We start from the raw sequence: 7,468 nt of genomic DNA, 5'->3' as shown, positions 1-7,468 counted from the left end.
GGACTTGTGACATCACTGTCCATCTGTCCCTCCACAATCCTCTAAGGCCATCGACCCTGGAAAGTGGCTGGCAGGGTATGGAAGAAGGAATTGTGGCTGAGCATTTTCTCATACTCTGCATGTTTGGGACCTGGGCTCAATTTTGGTACTGGAGTAAAACAAAAAAAAAGTCAAAAATAATATTGAATAGCCACTGTTTTTCCTTGCTTGTGGGGAAAAACTTGGTGAAATTGTTTTTCATGCTGGTACACTTATACTCAAGAACAATGAAGGCAGCATGAAAAGCAATTCCACCAAGTTCTTCCCAACAAGCAAGGAATAAATAAAATAACTTTGGAAAAAGAGCTTTCTATGCATACAAACATATTTCTTCATTTTTATTTTTAATTGTTTGTTTGGGGGGTCATGCTATCATTTCTCAGGACTTGCTAATGTGCTAATAGGAACTAAATATAGTGGCAAATAGTGAATAAAGGTATGTTGCAAGACAAGTGCCTGATTTGTTGTTCTCTTTCTCCAGCACCTAACTACACTTTCTAAAAACTAACTGACTTGCTCTGGTTTAAACTCAAATTTTAAGTCTTCATTTAGAAAGACTTCTAGACATCACCCCTATGCCAAACTTTGTCAGAGATCAAAGCTGGATTGACCTGTGTAATTAGGTTTTGGCCACACCTGGCTTTGCTGAGTGGTTACTCCTGGCTCTGGGTTACTCCTGGCTCTGCATTCAGAGATCGCCCCTGAGAGCCTCAGGGAACCATCTGGAATACAGGGATTCAAACCTGATTCTGTCCTGGATCAACAGCATGCAAGGCAAATGCCCTATTGCTGTGCTTTGCTCTGGCCTCTGACCTGCTTTACTTTGCTCTAGCACCTAACTGCACTTTCTATAAAAAACTGACTTGCTCTGATTTATATTCAAGTCTTAATCTTATTAGAAAGACTTTAAAACAAATTCAAATCAGGCTAACTCTGTTGTCCTTTTAAAAACATGATGATAATAATGATAATGAAGATTCTCTGAAAATTTTAAACATTTTTCCATAGAGCAAAGAATTTTTTCAAATTTCTATAACCATCTCACAAGCATATATTATTCCCATAAAACAGATCGCTTAACGTAAGTCATGTGATATAAATTATTTTCTACATGTCATATAGACTGATAACAGTAGGAGTAAGTAGTGTGTACTAACAGGATTCTGGGGAAATTCAGAATATCCATTGGACATGTAATGGTAACATTGTGTATAAAGGAGAATAATGATGTGAGTAGATATAATTACATGGGCTAATTTAACACCTGAGTGTTATAGTGAAGAAATTAATAAGTAGAGAATGGTGGGTATGTAGTGGTGGCACAAGCAGTAAGGTGTCAGCCTTGTATTTGCTAACCTAGGATGGACTGCTCTGTACTAGATGGCCCTCCCAAGCCAGGAGCGATTTCTGAGCACATAGCTAGGAGTAACCTCTTAGTGTCACCGGGTGTGGCCCAAAAAACAAACAAACAAATCAAAAAAAAAAAAAGTAGAGAATTGTTACACCCACTCAGGAAGGGCACACACCAGAAGTGCTTCTTAGCCTTCTTAGGTGTAGTGCACTCCTGAAAAATAATTATTTACCAAAAAGGCCCGCTTAAGAGTAGTCAAATCAGTTGACCTTTTTGCGTGGATGTTTGGCTATCATTCTAAACGTGGCTGTGACTATCTCTCTCTTTATTTTTGACCATTATTAGAAATCAGGCCTCAGTATTTCTTTCTAACAAAGGAAGACAGTATCAAATCCCGCCAAAAGTTTCCCACTGACCAGTTCTCTGTGATCTCTGCTACCTTGGCGCCAAGATCATGTTTTTTCCAAAACTTAGCTCCTGATGAAAGCAATTTTCGGTTTTCCCCAAAACTCTAAAACATTTCTCTTTCTTCCCACTTCCCTGAAAATTACCTGGTTTCTCCTGCTTACCCAAAACAAAAGCTGACCCACAACAGAACTTCTTTTTACCCTCAGTATCGGTTCTTTAATATGCAGATTTTAGCTATGGCCTTCCATTCTGCTTCCCTGACCATCTCCCACTTTCTTTGATCCTCCTAAATTACACCCCGCATTCCAGAGCTCACCCCTTAAAAGTCACCCAGCTAAAAAATAAATTTGTCTTCGTCTTTCAAGACGCAAGTCCCCATACACCGTGTGTCGTAATTTATTTCTACACTATTGTTCCGTTTTTCCGTCCACTCTCTCCTCGTGAAAAGTTTCCCGGACTCCATGAAGAAACTGCTTAGAGGCTCTGGCGTCTGCAGCAGAGAATGGTATAAAAAAGGGCAAACAACATGATCCAGGGATCAAAGTACTATGTCGGAGAGTCCCATCTGTATTCCTAAAATTAGTTTCCTTGTAAAAAGCAACTATATTTCTTGCAGGAGAAGAGTTCAATCTGACAATATAAGTGGTAAAAGAACATCACCAAAATAGCAGTGACAGGAAAATGGAATCTGAAAGGTGAGTCATTATTCTGAGATTTGATAAGTTGCTTACTAAATAGAATGTGCTGTTTTACTTTTTTTACTTTCAATTTTTGTGTGTGAGAGTGCATGTGTGTCTATAACTAAGTCAAATCTAGCGTGCTCAGAATTTACTCCTGACTTTGTACCTGTGGTTCTTCTCGGCCATGCGCAGATGGCCACGTGGAATGCAGGGGATTGAACCCAGTTAGGTTGTGTGCAAGGAAAACAGCCTACCTTTTGTAATATCACTCTGGGCCTTACTGGTACTTACTTTTAAATAAATCCTTTTGCGAGTAAAATGTATACTTTTTTTTGGTATTCATTTGTTTGTTTATATGTTTATTTATGTATTTATTTATTGTTCTTTTAAGAGCTTACCTTTAGCTCTGAGCTTAAGGATCATCACTTCTTTGGGACAATATAGGATACATAGAATTGAACAAGGCACGAATGCTACCTACTGAACTATCTCTTTAGCCTCTTTCTACTAGTTTTGCACAACTTTACATATTCAAGTTTTTAATTTGTTATTGCACATAAATTGAGCAGCAGATATTTTCATTTGTGACAAGGTTAGTAAATAGACTGACTGTAAAATCTGGGCAAAATCAATATGAATTTAGATTGCTTAAAAAAATCTAATAATGGGGTCAAAAAGATAATATAATGGAGGTGTTTTCCTTGAACATTACCATTCCATGGTTGATCCTGACCTTTTTTGATAGTTCCCTGAACCCTTCCATGAGTAATCTGAGTCCAGACCCAGGATTTTTAGGCTATGACCTTAAAAAAAAACAAAGCAAAAAAGGTTGAAATATTAGGTGTTCAAAGGCAATAACTATTTAGGTAAAGCAATGTTAGCAGTATTTTTGTTTTAATTTTATGTATTTATTAATTTGGAGTAAAGCTGATTTTATTTTAGAAATTTCGTAAATGGAATTGAAGTAAAAGAAAGAAAGTAAAACTCTCAGTAGAGCAGAAGCTTCTTCAAAGGTGGGGAAAAGCCTTATTTTAATTAAATAAAAAGAAAGCATCCTGTATTAATTTTATTAGGGGATGAGCCTGAAAAGACATAAAAGTGACTTGCAAGTGTATTGTATGTAGTTTTCCAATACTAATTTGTTGGAAAATTAAATTAAATGGATGCTACTTAAGTACAATTACATTAGTGCTTTTTTGAGACAAAGAAAAATTAATAAAATTCCAGCTATACTTTTAAAAATTACTCATTCCTTACCCCTGACTATGGATTTCAGTAATAGCATCATTGTATTAAAAATAATGGAATTAAACTATTTAAGAGACATCTTATAAGCCTAGACAGTAGTTTAAAGTGAACTTGGATAATTTTTTTAAAAAGACTATTAGTCCATAAAAATCATATTATCTTAATGCCAGAGCACACATATGAAGTCATCTATTCATAATTTCATGCATTTTTTTTGTCGATAAAGCCAAAAACCAGAAGAAATGAAAAATAATATGGACTATTCAATAATATGGTATTTTAGCAAAATATATTCTTTTTTTTTTCAGGGGAGAGCATGAATGCAGTCCCCCACTACCACAAATTATGCAGCCGAGTTTCCCATGTTTTGGGAAATCGCAGGGGTCAGGACAACCAAAGTGCAATGGGTGAGCCTCACCCTGGGGAAACCACCTTCGTGATCATGGTATCTCCCCTGCCAGGTAAGTATGCAAAATATATTGTTAAATTGCTAAATCTCTTATGAACAACTTAAGGTAGAGCTGATAAATTTTGCAGTAATATATTTATAGAGACAAGAACACTGAAGCTGCAAGGTTTTGTGTGGTTTCCTTGTATTGCCTATTCAATACCAAGACTGATACTAAACTAAATTTGGTTCTAATTTCTATGTCATTTCATTACTCACTCTGTTTCTCCTGAGTTGCCAGCTAACTAAAGTAGAATCAGAAACAAAGAACATATAATAAAGTGCCCTACAATAAAGTATATTGTCTTCAAGACAGCTGCCAGGTGACCATAAATACATTTTGAAATTCATTATTTTATATATAGATAGATTTTCAGACCTGTTTATTAAAATGTATTTGAGAAAAAATAAATAATATGCAATACACCAAAACTTGAAAGATACAGCAAATAATTTAAAAGAATGTTTATTATTGCTATGCCTACATTCAAAAATAAAATTAATAGAGTAATAAATATTAAATTATTAAATCAAATTAAATATTAAGTTATATAGATATTACATTAAATAAAACTAATAAATTAAATAATTTAATTGTAGAATTCAAGGATATAAAAAAGAACAAAGTAATAACAGTAGATAGAAGGCAACAGCAAGTATTAGAACAGAAATAATTTTTTAAATCTATTAAAATCAAAGTGCGAATAAGAACTGTCTTTGATAAAAAAAATTATCCCCTGAAGAAAATAAATGATAATGAAAGTTCCACTGAGATGTAAAATAGTCATGTATCGGAGGGAAGACAAGAAGAACTGGAATTCTAATCCCTATCAAGTTGTGAAGGTTTTAGAATTTTACTTGTCTCTTAAAATGCAATCTCCTGTGTTGTAAAGTGGGAGTAATAGCAGCACCTATCTTTCTTAAAGCCGATATCCTGCCCTAGAAATGAAAGGAAGACTCTATTTCTTCACTAAGTACTAATCTACACAATATATTATCATTGAAGCCACATATCAATATAGTAGTGTATTTTCATTACTTAATTCCTTGATATCAGACATTTAAAATATATTTAAAAATAAAAACATAATTATAATTGTAGTTGTAATTTACAGAAAATTAAAATATATGCATGTACTTTATATATATTTATTTTAAATATATTTATTTCAGTGTAATCTGCTGTTTGATTTGGTATGATTTATTTTCTTTTGTTGTTAGAGTTTTTAAAATGATATGTTCAAAAAGCTCTGGAGTAAAAATAATTAAGAGGAAGTTTTGAGTAAGTGTAGAGTAGGTACACATAAGCTATTATGCTTAAGGCATTTTATGTCTTTTTATCAGATAACTCTGTATTTCTTTTGATTCTGTTTTTTGTTTTTGTTTCTTTTATATTTGTTAGTTTTTGGACCAGTCCCTGCAGTGCCCAGGAGTTATTCAGGAATTACTCCTGGAGTGTGGGGGTAGAAGGGTATTCACATTTTTGTTGTGCTGGAGATTGATCCCAGGTCCACCACTGCAAGGCCAACCCACTGTACTAACACTCCAGGCTCCCACAGCTTTGTTTTTATAATAATATCATATATCACTCAAAAGTAATGCTATGTTATATATACTTCAATATTCACAAGTCAACTATTAGAAAAAAAGAAGATGAAAGAATCAAGAACTTTTTCCAGGGTAGTCTAATTTATAAATGATGATGTGAAATGCTTCTGTTTTTTTTTTTGTTTGTTTGTTTTTTGTTTTTTTTTTTTTGGTTTTTGGGCCACACCCGTGTGATGCTCAGGGGTTACTCCTGGCTATGTGCTCAGAAATCGCCCCTGGCTTGGGGGGGACCATATGGGACGCCGGGGGATCGAACCGCGGTCCTGATCCTTGGCTAGCGCTTACAAGGCAGACACCTTACCTCTAGCACCACCTTCCCGGCCCCAATGCTTCTGTTTTTAACTGTTGTCTTTTTATTTATTATTTTCCCAGTAGAAAATTGACCTGGAGCAAGAAGACCCCTAACAGTAGTAGCAAGAAAGAGTTCTAAGGTAAAATTTAAGATTTATTTTGACTTAAAATTTGTTGACGCAGTTATTCTAAAACAAAATAAATGAAAATAAATAAAATAAAATAAATGGAAGTCTAAAAGAAAAGTGACTGTGATTGACTTTGACAAACAAATATTAATAAAAATTGCTAATGACCCTAGCAATCTAATTGCTCTGCATTCATTCCATGACTGCTCCAGGAGAAACACCACTGACAGAGAAGCGGAAGGCTTCTTCCTCTGCAAGGGGATGTTTCCTGCTAGCACCACTGGTCACATCAGAAAGTCTCGGTCGAGTGATGGTGTTAATTTCAAGCTCTGTTAAATACATTAAATAATAAGTGTACAATATCTTATTCAGAACAAAATTATACCACCATTATCTGCTTCACTAACAGTGAATAAATTACTATTTCCCACAGAGTGTGCATTGATCAAGAAAAAAAAAGATAGTGAAGGGAAGACGAATTTGCCTTCAATTATTTGTCCTAGATGTCTCTTGTTTTCTCTTTTTCATTTTCTTTCCTTTAGCTCCAGGTTGTAGACTACCTTGCTGCCCATTCTTAACCACTCATTCAAGGCATTTAATTACTAATTGCCTCATTTGTGACCTCATTCTTATATCCCCTCTAAAGCCAATTTTGTCTCTAGTCCAGTCGTTAAATTTCAGCATTGCATCTCAATCATTTGGCACTTGCTAGAGGGAAGATTGCTATGTTTTACCAGAGTAAGATTGTTGAGGCAAGAGTTTGCATACGTAACTGGTTTTTAAGTTATGCTGCAGTTTCATGGCATGCTTTTGCCTTTTGCCTAGGATCTCGCTGTTTGTTATAATCTTTGTGCTTCAGTGATCACATTTATTTACTATGAATTAGCAATTTAATTTATTTTGATATGGGGTCAAAGCCAGTGGTGCTCAGGGCTTACTTCTGACTCTACATCCAGGATCACTTCTGATTGGGTATGTGGACTATATATGGTGCTGGAGATTGAATGCATTTCTGCTGCATGCAAGACAAATGCCCAATCTTTTGTACTTACGATGCTGATTAACAATTTTAATGGAAACTGTTTCATAATATAATCCTTTAAGCCATGCCCTTTTAAACTTATTTTCTAACACTTGTTTCCACAGAGTCCAGCACACACATAACTGTCTTCTTATAATTGTGCCACATTTTTTTTCTTTTTGGGCCACACTCGGTAATGTTACTCTTGGCTATGGCTTGGGGGACCACAAAGGACTCCGGGGGATC

The 7,468-nt window shown here is 35.0% G+C and overlaps 1 non-coding gene across 1 annotated transcript; it reads right to left on the bottom strand.

Annotated features, from left to right (window-relative positions):
- Nucleotides 1-4,031: 4,031 nt before the first annotated feature.
- LOC126009759 (U1 spliceosomal RNA) lies at nucleotides 4,032-4,195 on the bottom strand. Its single transcript, XR_007495970.1, has one exon. It is a non-coding gene; the product is annotated as a U1 spliceosomal RNA (small nuclear RNA).
- Between the last annotated feature and the right edge of the window lie 3,273 nt (nucleotides 4,196-7,468).

Source organism: Suncus etruscus, chromosome 5 (genome assembly GCF_024139225.1).
Source record: "Suncus etruscus isolate mSunEtr1 chromosome 5, mSunEtr1.pri.cur, whole genome shotgun sequence".
Lineage (NCBI taxonomy): Eukaryota > Metazoa > Chordata > Mammalia > Eulipotyphla > Soricidae > Suncus > Suncus etruscus.
Note: the sequence above shows the minus strand (reverse complement) of the source record. Positions and strands in the feature narration are given on the sequence as shown.